The sequence below is a fragment of the Telmatherina bonti genome, assembly GCF_933228915.1.
Source record: "Telmatherina bonti genome assembly, chromosome: 14".
Taxonomy (NCBI): Eukaryota; Metazoa; Chordata; class Actinopteri; order Atheriniformes; family Telmatherinidae; genus Telmatherina; species Telmatherina bonti.
Genome location: NC_136612.1, coordinates 12694147 through 12705210, shown reverse-complemented (window position 1 = coordinate 12705210; position 11064 = coordinate 12694147).

The following is an 11064-nucleotide window of genomic DNA, read 5'->3' as shown; positions in this document are numbered from 1 at the left end:
CGAGATTAAAACCCTGATAGATAACGTTGAAAAATGTAAAATGTCTCATTGGGCTGGTCCGGCATCACCAGAAAGGCAGAGGAATGTCAGCACGTGACAGATGCTGTCAACACCGTCTCATTAGAGGTTCCAGAAATAGAAAAGAAGGAGTGTGTGCACAACAGAGGAAGGGGGATCTGCAGCCCACTCCCACAGATGAGAATTTGGCTGGGATGACTGGGAAGTGGTGACGGAAGCAGAGGGGGACACAGACATGCTGGAACCAACTTCACCAGAGACACTGGAGCATGATGGAGGCCATTTATTCCTTTGTTTCACATGATAACATGAAAATACCGACACACGTGAGATGTCTCTGATGCCAGTTTATTTACTGGTTAGATATGATTTTAGCTCCTTGGTATCCAGCTGGGTCTGTGGTGCTGCAGCTGTGGTTGGAGAGGGTGAGGCCAGCAACTCCACAGCACCTCGTGCCCCCTGCAGAGGGACACAATCAGCAACATGGAGGAGGTGGTCCAGGAGTTGAAAGAAATAAACACCGACAGAAATAACACTAAAACAAACGTGTGAATAAATTAGTCTTTGCCTCTTGTGTGTTTCATAATGTTTGCATCACTTCTACACTCCGTCCTGCAGCAGCATTGACTCTAATATGAGGGGGGGGGGGGGGGGGGGGGGGGATAGGGAGAACACCGTGCGATGGCAAGGTTCTCTTTTAGTGCCATGCTTTGCAGAACATGCCTTCACTATGTCAAACACTAATGCCCTGCAGCCGACCGTCGCCCCGTGCACCATGTCGCCTCTGGCTGCGGTTCCCTTCTTCTGCACCCTGCAGGCTGGGAAAATGTAGTGAGCTGCTTGACTTGTCAGCTATTCACTTTGGAAGGTGGCAGTTTTCAGCTCTCACAGACAGACTGGGCCATCGGAACCGGCTCATCAGCCTTTCATCAATCCACTTGATCCAGAGTCTCTCATGCGCCGTGTCTTCCAGCAGCACCAGATCAGCCATTGTACATCTTTACTCACCTGGCTGCAGCTGCAGCTGCTGCTTTCAGATTGTTCCTGGAAGTCCTGAACGTCTCTGCGGGTGTTGACCCGTGTGCATTTGCTCAGCTGAAAAGTGCCTATTTACCCACAGTTACACAAAGGACGACATGGTGGAGAGGTGTGGCTTTCAGGTTCCTGTGTTCCCTCAGGGTGAATGGTTAAAAAGACTCACAGACACGTAGGTGGGGGGGGTTGTGACATGTTAAATCATATCAACGAAGACATTAAACCACACAGCTCACATAACACTAAAAACATTGGATTGTATTTGTTTCTTGGGGGCGGGGGAGTCGAAAATTTACAGGACATTTCACATTTATTGAGGGGGTTGTAAACTCTGAGGCCAATAACCTGGAATTTATAGGGTCACCATAAACTGGATAATTAAAAAGAAGTGACTTTAGTAGCTTGATTTACAGCAGAACACGCATAAAGGAGGTAGAGAAATCTGAGAAAATTTACCCTGAATGAGCTTCTCTTCCATTCCTTTCCCTACAGATCTGCATCTGTTCGTAGGCTCCGGTTAATCTGAATCAGATCTTTTTACTCCACTTAACGTAGCTGCTTGTTTGTTTACAAGGAATCTACTCTGGGATGTGCTACAGTAGCAGTCGGGGAACGAGCAACGTCGGTGGGCCAAAACAGGGAGCAAACACACCCAAGGAGATAAAGTGATGAAGCACGAAAAGTCCAAAACACTGACATGTTTTGGTTGGTGGGCACTGGCATATTAACGCACATAAACACTGCAAGTGTTTTTAAAAAAAAAAAAAAAAAAAAAGGAATAAAGCTGCATATCTACCTCGTTAGGTACCTGTGTATTCTCATCAAAGGATGGACACAAACACTACATTCATTCATGTCTCTTCCTGCTTGATTTGCTGTTTCCCAGCAGTCCTGATGTTTACTCCGCACTTTTCTAAATGAGACTCTGCGTTTCAGTGCAAAAGACCAACTAATTAAGTAACTAATTAAGTGTTTCCTGTGAGGTTTACTGTTCTGGACAAGCCGAGATTATTTCCATAAAATGCAAAAAGTCTAGATTCATCTGACAGGCAGGAGGTTTTCAGCCTCTGCTTCGTGTCGCTGCACACCGACAGTTCTGGAAACTCACCTGCTCAAGTTTTAGACAGCTACAAAAAATAAGTTACTCACACTGTTTAGTACTTCTGCATTAATTTTTAAAGCAAATAAAAATAAATATGTGAAATTATAAAGTGATATAAAATTAGATGTAATGATATAGTATTAAAAGATGACCGTTGTGACAGTTTGAAACGCTACCTTTGCGTTTCCATTACTACCTAAATAACTCAATAAAATACTGGAAATGGAAACAAGCTACAAAACATATCGTTGAAATGTTTTTACACTCTCATGATGTGGTTTTTGAGATGTATCGATATAGAGATATATCCCAAAAGTGTAATTGACACACTTTTTCACATGTGCTGGATGTGATGTAAGGAGTGACCTCATTTCAGGTAAAGGTGGCGCAGGATGGAGGAAGAGAAGGAAATCTTTTCACAAATCTTTAAAGCAGAAGTGTCCAGCTCCGGTCCTCGAGGGCCAGAATCCTGCAGGTTTTCTATGTATCCCTGCTCAGACACACCTGATTCAAATTAATTAGTAGTAGAGCTTAATCAGTTGTGCACGTCATTGGCTGTTTGATCCATTTAGTGGAAGCTAGATGTGTTGGAACAGGAATACATGGGAAACCTGCAGGACAGCGGCCCTCGATGACCGACTTTGGACACCCCTGCTTTAAAGAGAAAAATATAACCACTGTGTTTGATAGAAGACAACAGATTTACAGGGAATTAGAAAGAAATGAGGGAGAAGGGTTTCAAAAAGCCATGGATCCTGTGCACCATGTGGAAAACCCTGAAACAACTCAACCTGGCAACCTGGCCACTTCACAACCTGACAACTTGACAACCTGGCTATCTGGCAACCTGGCTGTCTAGTAACCTGGCCACTTCACAGCCTGGCTATCTGGCAACCTGGCCACTTCACAGCCTGGCTATCTGGCAACCTGGCCACTTCACAACCTGGCTATCTGGGAACCTGGCAACCTGGCTATCTGACAACATAGCAACCTGACAACCTGGCTATCTGGCAACCTGGCTATCTAGTAACCTGGCCACTTCACAGCCTGGCTGTCTGGCAACCTGGCCACTTCACAACCTGGCTATCTGGCAACCTGGCCACTTCACAACCTGGCTATCTAGTAACCTGGCCACTTCACAGCCTGGCTATCTGGCAACCTGGCCACTTCACAACCTGGCTATCTGGCAACCTGGCCACTTCACAACCTGGCAACCTGGCTATCTGACAACATAGCAACCTGACAACCTGGCTATCTGGCAACCTGGCTATCTAGTAACCTGGCCACTTCACAGCCTGGCTATCTGGCAACCTGGCCACTTCACAACCTGGCTATCTGGGAACCTGGCAACCTGGCTATCTGACAACATAGCAACCTGACAACCTGGCAATCTGGCAACCTGGCTATCTAGTAACCTGGCCACTTCACAGCCTGGCTGTCTGGCAACCTGGCCACTTCACAACCTGGCTATCTGACAACATAGCAACCTGACAACCTGGCTATCTGGCAACCTGGTCACTTCACAACCTGGCTATACAACGTGGCAACCTGGCCACTTGACAATCTGGCTATCTGGGAACCTGACGATCCTCTGCACCATGTGGAAAACCCTGAAACAACTCAACCTGGCAACCTGGCCACTTCACAACCTGGCCACTTCACAACCTGACAACTTAACAACCTGGCTATCTGGCAACCTGACTATCTGACAACCTGGCAACCTGACAAACTAGCTATCTGACAACCTGACAACCTGACAACCTGGCTATACAATGTGGCATCCTGGCCACTTTACAACCTGGCTATCTGGGAACCTGGCAACTTTGCTACCTGACAACCTGGCTATCTGACAACCTGGCTATCTGGCAACCTGACAACCTAGCTATCTGACAACCTGACAACCTGGCAACCTGGAAACATGACAACATAACATCCTGGCCATCTGGCATATGCAGTAACTCATGCAGCTTATGCACTAAATACCTTTCAGAAGAAACATCTGGAAAATGCAATTGAATTTTTGAAATATTGCTTTTATTTTGGGAAAAATGCAATAAAAACACTCCTATCTGGTAGTTTTTCCAGTAAATTTTCTGAAGATCTGGTTGGGAGCCAATGCACCACACTGGCTCTCAACACATTGAGTTGAAATAGTTGTTATGATGCGGCCTTTGGCCACAGACCGCTGTTCTGTTCATTCTTTCCTTTTTTCTTTCAGGCACGCTCAGGGCTCCTCTGCAGCGGCAGGCTGGCTCAAGAGCTGATTAATCGCCTGAGTCATTCTCCTCACTTACAGCCCATCCATTCATTATCAACCTGCTCTGAAGCTGCCTGCGTCCTGCTGGCGCGAGTTCTTCAGCTTCCCGCCCGTCGTCAGCTCTGGACGCCGTTCCTGCAGCTGCAGATCTCTTGGCGTGCCCTGCCTGGTTTGGTTGTTTAACCTCCATCTCTGACAGTTTCCTGCAGATGTTTTTACTTCTCTTTATCTGCTCCCATCCATACTTTTTTCCCATATTGTTGCTGACTCAGCATCAATCTGTTCCATAAACTTAGTTTGCGCTCCACATGTGTTTTGCACATTTCGTTGGCAAGCTGAAGCATTTTCTCAGTATCAGTGAGTACGAGGAGTCAGATGATGAGTTAAATGTGTCTTCGTGCTCCTTTGGGCCGTTTCCCACAGGGCAAGGTAGAGGATGGGGGGTTCTAACCAGGGTCCTGTCTGGCACCCAGCAGGACTGACTCTGTGGTTGTGGGGGAAACTGCCAGGTTTTGGAGCCTCTTTGGTTGCTTCTGATCATTGAAGCGTTCCATGTTGATAATCGCACGTATAAATGAACCCAAACTTGCTTGTAATATAATGATCGCTGCCCTGCAGGAACCTCCACCACCTTCACCTGCTCCCTGCCCTACTTAAACCCTCTCCTGCCTCTGCTTCCCTGCCAGATGGTCAACAGTACTCACCTTATTGATATTCAGTGTCTTCTCTTGGATTCAGATTCCTGTTACTGACCCAGTTACGTCGTTCGGATTTCCTATTGCCTGATCCCACATCAGACTATTTCTGCCCTACCACACCTTGGATTATAGATTTCCTCTGCCATATATATCTGGAGCTTTCTCTTGATTCAGGATCCCACAGCGTTCCAGGAACCTCCGGCCTCTCTGTTGGACTGTGTCCAGTTTTTTTGCCTGAACTCCATGGTTTCAATAAACCAAACCTTGTTAGGATCAAATCTGTGTGTGTGTGTGTGTGTGTGTGTGTGTGTGTGTGTGTGTGTGTGTGTGTGTGTGTGTGTGTGTGTGTGTGTGTGTTTGTGTGTGTGTCAGAAATCCCAGGTCCTCAGGGATACCCTGTAGTGCAGATGTAATCACAAGTAGCTACAGTTATGTTGGCTTCCTGTAGGTGCTCCTGATTGTTCTCTGCTTTGTTTTCCTACATGCTTGTAACAAAGCAGTTGCCCATTACCTCAATTGTTTTAAGTCTTTAAGAGAAAAATAATAAAAATTTAAAGTAAATAATAGTGGCACATTTGGGTTTTGGGGTTTAGGCACATTTGCACTTTATTCATATTGGTTTACAGTAAATATTCAATCATGGAATCATGCAAATGTTTGTTTATTTATATTTACTGATGTCATTTGTTTTGCAGACAGCTGTGGAGGAAAAGAAATGATGATTAAATGTGCAGATGTGGTAGATGCTAATGGCCTTTAGCTCACCTGGCTGGGGTCCTCTTCCTGGGTTATCAGGCAAATGTTTCCCTAAGGGCCAGGAGAGCCATGAAGCAGATGGGTGGGGATTAGGCCAAGTGTACTTGGGTTTTAGGTTTGGGAAATGGTTTTAGGTTTAGTCATTTAAATTTATACTATCAGTGGGTATGTTTTTTTTTTTTATATACATTTATAAAATTAATTTAGGGAGTTGTTTTTTAAATGTATTAGAATGTAGTTGTTTTGTTTTTTTAATAGGAAGCACCTCTGTTGGGTGGAAGGTGGTTTGGCCCAATCAGCAGCAGAAGGTACAAAATGGGGCCATTTGGCTCATTGGTGAGGGCTGCTGGTGGAGGTGAGGCTGCTCCACAACAATTTGGTGAACCCCTGGTCTAATACTTAACCCTCTAAAAAAAGTCTTTTGAATTGGAGTCTTTTGAGTGGGTGTGACCGATTCCAGCCGCTCAGAGGAGACTATTCTTCACAATGCTGAATATTTTTACTGTTAAGTTTCGCGGGTTTGTTTGCATTTTAATCGTCAAACTCTTGTTTTCTGTATGTTGCTTTCCTTTTCCCTTATTATCACTTTCTCCCTTCTTTTTTTTCCTCATGTCAGCTTTAGCATTAAAATCTAATTTAGCAATAAACAAATTAGAAAATTAGGAATGCTTAAGTTTCGAGGGGAGCCTTGTATCAGCAGAGCTTGTTTTCTTTTACATCAATTTAGCCCCAAGCTCTGTTTCTTATATCATTAACAGATTCTCAGAGGTGGTGTGTAACTTTGTGGTGTAAGTTGTGATTAATAACTTATCCTTTAGGTGATCTGTGGAAGTTTTCTAAGAGTTTATATCCCTTCCAAGATGAATCCAGACAAAACAAAGATTTATTTGGAAAATTTAAGGTAAATCCATGATAAATATTTCACAATAACCTGATTATTTATCACATTTTGGTATTTTAAAAAAATCCCTATGAAGCCACTACCTGTTAAATCTTCGACCATACAGAAGACGATGTTGACCAGAGACCAGCGGAGTGGGAGGTGGTTTTTCTAAAGATTAGGTAAAGTATAAACAACTATAAAGAGCAAAAGGGAGGAAACAGTTTAGATATGTAAATAGTTTCTGCAGTGTGTTTGTTTCAGGGCCAAAGCTAAGACCTGAGAAAATCATGTGCAGATGAGAAGAGGTTTGGTCGTGTTGATCCGTGTGTTATTTCTACTATAACAGTACTGTCAGAGTGCAGGTCAGTATTTTTTTGGTAAATTACTGTAGGCATCATTTTTTGAGTTAGAAATCTGATGGCAAAATGATCCCTCCTGATCATAAAGGATCCTTTCAGACTCCTGGATCCAGCTGGTGATCCGGATCACCACCAAGTGTGTTCATTTGATCCTCATTTAAGTTTTGAGGTTACCTGAAATATTTCATAAATTTTTATAAAAACCATTTTAAAAATGAAAATAAAATCTTTTTTCTTTTTCTTTTTCTTTTTTTTAAAAATAAAAATCTGTTCATAACGTTTTGAGATATGTTGCTAACAGACGGACAGACAAACCAACGGTGCCAAAACAATATGGCCGCCTTTCGTAATAAATTCTACTTTGATTTTTTTTTTTTTTTTACTGGTTTTTACTCTGTTAGCTTTAATGATACGTTTATCTGACATAATTTTAGCCTCATTCTGTGACAGCTGTCACTTTCCTGCAAACATTATGTGTGTGTGTCGACTGGAACTAATACGGTTGAGGCTCTACGTACATTTTAAGATAAAAAAAAACAAAATTAAAACAAGGAAAACTATCTAAAGACAACAAAAAAAAACTGCTTAGAGTCTTAAATATTTCATAATCAATATAACTTGATGATAATATAATTAATGATAATTTGATAATTTAGCAAAGTAAATTTGGTGCAACACAGCAGCAGAATTATAAAAATATATTCTGAGATTCAGGACAGTGGTTTAACTTGTAAGAGAAACTTAAGAGTTTAAAAAGTTGTGAAACTAAAATAAACATGAGTTCAAAGCATGTCAAACTCAGCCTTTCATGCAATCAAGCCCGTAGCGGTGCTTTTAGGCAGAGTTTAGTTTTTCCTTTTGACGTCTCCTCAAGCTGGATGTGCAGGGAGATAGGAGTGAGGGCAGGTAAGAACAGGAATAATGAAAACGATGGAAAACCAAGTAAAAAAGGCAAAAATGATCTCAGACTGAGAAGACGCCATGTTTTTCTTTTAAAGGAAATGTTGGAAAGGTTTTTCTGGATCATTAGTCTCCAAATGTCTGAAACAAGCGATAATAGAAGACAACTCTCTTGTTTATAAGGCTCAGAGTAAATTAGTTTGTTTTAATGTTTTGCTATTATCTTATATTTAAAAGAAGAGAGTGGTGTGGTTTCAAACTGAGCTGAACTAAAAACATGATGGCGTGCAGCAGCAGCAGCAGCAGGAAGTCAGAGAAAAAAAAAACAGTTTTCAGAAATTGTTATCCAAAGGAATTTTTAACGGACATATTGGCTGAAGCTTTGACCTCATTTTTCTGAAATGAGAACTCAGAAATTTCAGCAGACCGCAAGATTCCAGTTTTAATGCCTGTAAGCAGTACAACCTGTAATCAACAGTTTTGATGAAATTCATTCATTATCCAAACTGTTTTATTCGATGAAGGGTCGCGGGGAAGCTGGAGCCTATCCCAGTAGTCTTTGGGTGAAAGGCAGGGTACACCCTGGACAGCTCGCCAGTCCATCGCAGGGCCACACAGAGACAAACAACCACTCACACCTAAGGGCAATTTAGAGTAACCAGTTAACCTAACATGCATGTGTTTGGACAGTGGGAGGAAGCTGGAGTACCCGGAGAGAACCCACGCATACACGGGGAGAACATGCAAACTTTGTTTTGATGAAATAACTCCAATATGTTTTGTGTTTGCTAAGTTTCTAGTGTAAATATCACCAGATTATGTTGTTACTGTCAGCCTTGGTATGTGTCTATACATATATACATATGTGTGTGTTTATATTAGGGCTGGGCGATTAATCGGAATTTAATCTCAATTACAATCTGAGTTTTCAACAATCATAAAATCAAAGGGTGTGATTATTTTTCTCTCTGCAGTTTCCTCTCCTGCTGTCTTCAGCTGCTAATCGAGCGTCTCTGGCGTTGCAGCGCTGTGCTGTAAACTCCTCCCACAGCCGCTTTGCTTTCATTCAGACACGGTTGCCATCTTGGCGACTTTCTCTCTAAATCTGGAGACTTTTTTTGTGAAAAGCGACAAATCTAGCGACTTTTACTGGAGTTATTAGAGACTTTTCTGGTGTTTTGGCGACTGACTTGAAGACACATATTGTTCTGTAGTTACTGTAAGGAAGGAGCAGCGGGAGCCTCTCCCGTCCTAAAGCACTCCCAGGCGGCCAGTCTCAGTCGGCTCCGGCTGCAGGTCGATGTAGAATAACTGCAGTAGGTTGTGGAAGTTCACCTAAACATAGTTTATACCATTGTCAGTGACAACTGGCTGCATTACTTTCGTATACATAGTTTGGCGAGTTAAACACTGTAATATCCTTCTGTTACGGGGCGTTACCATAGCAACGCGTTAATCAGCTGGTTCAGATCAGCCGTCTTTTAACAGGTGAATGAGAGAAACGCGCTGCAGCCTGACAGCGGTTGTTTGGCATGAAACTTACATCGAGACCAACATAAAATAGTTCCTATATAAGCGGTAAAAGCAGATTAAACAACTCGGAACCGTGCATTAGACGGTTATAATGCACGACACGGAGTCTAGAACACCACGACGCGCAGCGTTGTTTAAAAATACTGGATAATTGTGTTAAATAATCCAGATCTCAATTTCAGTGAAAATAATCGTGATTATAATTTTTGTCCTAATCGAGCAGCCCTAATGTATATACAGGGAGAACAGACAAAGTTGACTATTAAAACCTCCCACCTCCCCAAGGCTTGAACCAGCAACCACTGTGTGTGAGGCTACAGTGCTAACCACTACACCACCATGCAGCTTTATCATACATTCATACTCACTGTAATCAGATTAAATTAAGAGGCTAAGACACTTTTTATTGGATATTGATTGAACATCTTTAGCTTCGCGCTGCATCATACCTTACAGTCTTGTCCGATGTGCCTCTGAATTATCTTATCCCTCTGATGTTTTCTCATGAGGCCAAGGAAAAGAGTTTAGTAAAAGCCAATAGGAAGTCCTTTACGTTTGAACCTTACCCTTTGTTTAAATACTGTTTAAAGCCTGCTTGACATCTGTCAATAGTTCTCTTAATACACATCAGTCAGGCTTCCTTTCTTCATGGTCTGGCCATTGTGTTGCCAGTAGTTCAGATTCCTGTTGCCTCTTATGTGTTCAGCTCTGTTTGGTTTTTCACTGACTTGTTAGTTTTCCTGCTCAAGCAGTGCTTATTTTTCTTTGTCAGTGAATCTATAAATGGCTGCATTCTTGCTTTCACCAGCTACCTCCTACGCTGTTCTAGGTTTACATCCACTTTACTCTCCATCCGTACAAGAAAAACAGGTCAAAGTCTTGAACTGCTGTTTAATAAAGTTGGAAATTTGTGTGGGAGCAGAACCGTGAGTCATTGTAGCAAACGCTCGAGACATAAGACACAAGATATTTTGTCAAAAATATATGTAAACAAAATTCAATTCTGGTAAATGTCTCAGTTTTATCGCCGCTAGGAAACAAAGAACACTAGTATAACTAAGTAACTGTATATAAAAACAACCTGATACATAAACCATGCAGGGAAACTTACATATATGAAGGTAATCATCTCCTGCTCTGACTGCAGCTTCAAAGCTAAATGCTGTTAATCGTGATTAACATGTCAAAGTTATCAACAATTAACAATTACATGTTAAAGTCCGCCCTGCGATGGACTGGCAAGCTGTCCAGGGTGTACCCTGCCTTTCGCCCAATGACCATTGGGATAGGCTCCAGCTTCGCCGCGACCCTCCATTGGACAAAGCGGTTTCAGAAAATGAATGAATGAATGAGTGTCAAAGTCCAATCCCTAATATATTGTTTCTCAATATATATTATGCATAAATGTGCAGATATGTGACTCAGTTCAGCAGTGGGAGAGCGATTTAGGCTTTTTGAAGCTCTCTTACACAGAAGTTTTGTATTTACATTATAGGGAGCTGAAAGGTCACGAGATGCCAGGA